Source organism: Antedon bifida, chromosome 7 (genome assembly GCF_963402885.1).
Source record: "Antedon bifida chromosome 7, ecAntBifi1.1, whole genome shotgun sequence".
NCBI classification, from domain to species: Eukaryota; Metazoa; Echinodermata; class Crinoidea; order Comatulida; family Antedonidae; genus Antedon; species Antedon bifida.
Genome location: NC_136232.1, coordinates 15,661,563 through 15,663,784, shown reverse-complemented (window position 1 = coordinate 15,663,784; position 2,222 = coordinate 15,661,563).

The window sequence follows — 2,222 nt, the reverse complement described above, 5'->3', positions numbered from 1 at the left end:
AATATAATTAATTGAAAAATGATTACTGTTATGTTAACCAAAAAACACATACACAAACTAAATGTATTTATACGAATTGTGTATGTATTTTTTTGGTTCAACATAAAAGTAATAATTTTTCAGTTCCAACTGTTACGTCAAAAAAGTAGAGCGGCGTTTTTTGTAAGAAATGTTTCTTGTTTAAACCTAAACCTAAACATCTGTAAAATGATGGTGTTTAATAACGTAAATTAACATTGATTACCTACGAAACTGTAAGTAGGTAGAAGATATCTTGGATTTAAATAGGGATATCTTAGAACATCGACTTGGAACTATACGTACATAACAGTAAGCCAACGAGTTAACCACTAAAAAAATCATATGCTTTTTTACCTTAGGCTTTATTTGAGGGTAATGCACCCTGTATATATCCTTTTTAAAGCAAAATTCTAGCAAAATCCGATATTTTAACAAAAGGCGTTGAAGAGCTAGTTAGCTAACGTCTCCTTGGAGAAATGCACATAGGGGAAAAGTATCTTGACTATAGTAGTGTACTGTTATTTGTTATGTTCAATAAAATCAAAATAGAAAATATATAAGAAACGTTTCTTTTTTAAGCATTGTATTCAAACAAAAGGTCAATCGATTTTGGTTGAAAAATAATTTTTCCAATCTTCTTAATTTGAAATATTTCAATCTTTGAATTGATTGAAACTTCCTCAATCGTTATTTCAATCGATCCGATTTGTCCCTAATCACTGTCGGCCAAAAGTTGAAAAATCAACCGTATCGATTGAATATTCAGTCGACCAATTTAAGAGAGCACGTTATTTTGCCAACGGGGATTCCCCTTTCTAAAAAAAACAGGCACTAGTGTGTAAAAATCATGTGGATAAAACACGTACGATCGTTGTCCATGGCCAGGTAAAGATGACGTACTATATTACTAATAACCATACGTTTGAAACGTATATAGGCCTCCTGCACGTGTTTTTGTGAAACGATGTATATAATTTACGTATATACGTCGGCGATACTATAGTTTTTAATTTGAATATCTTTTATTTCTTCATTTATAATAATTATTTAATGTAAATAAAGTACAACTCAGTGTCTCACATCCATACGCCGTTCGTAAATCTAAATGTTTAAATATCAGTGCAGATTACCTCTCTGAGAATCGTGTCCACCTTTATTGTCCATTCATTATTATTCTCACATCTATCATTGTACATCATAGTCCTACTGTATAGGCCCGGTAGATTGATTTATAACGGCATTATTATCCTAAAACCATGCTCACGTCAGAGTGGCGGATATCAAACGTAAAAATCATCGTCATGCATTATCTTCCTTTATTGCTTAAACCTTATTGAGCTGGTATCCACTTGCAGGTATAGAACGAGTTTCGTAATTATCTGTGCTTAAAAAATACGCAATTCTTTGACACCTGTAAGATAAAATGAAAACACAAATTATTTATAAATAATGAGGTAAATATTTATATTTAATGTACTTAAAAAATAATAACGATCGAGTTAAGAAAAATGTCAATAGCATTATTAGAAATTATATGTTCAAAATTAACTAAAAACATAATTAGCGTTTCATTAAAAATGTATCTAGTGCGTCCAAAATAAAACGCGACCGATATCAAACGTAACTAATATGACAAAAAGCGTATCTAGCGGCGCTACATACAAATTCCGGATGTTGATTTTATCGCGACCGATTTCAAGCGCGACCGATTTCATTTGACGCCACTGTCACCCTAAACACCACCGCACAGAAGGCCTATTGCTTTTAGCACAGCCATTTTAACCCCAAAAAATTCGTTAAAACGATGAAATTAGAAGTTTAAATATTGTTTAGAGTTTTGAAATGTCCACGTTTAAGGGTATAATTTGAACACATCGCGCAAGAAAACAAAACAAAGTTCGATACTTTTCTCTTTTAAATACAGATTTTCTGTTGTCCGATTTTAGAGACTGTTTTACAAGACGTTTATAGTATTTTTATTTATCAAATAAGTGCATAAATCATTTATTGCAATTTTTTCCACCAAATGTCCAAAGCACGTCAGGAAAATAATGTATTGAAATTCTTTGAATGAGGTTAAATAAACACTCTTTTTATTTAATAAACATGTAATATCATATTAATTTGATTGAATTTTACAATGTTGATACAAGTTCATACAATTGCCTACTGAGGGCGCAATTTATTTACTTCGTGACTTC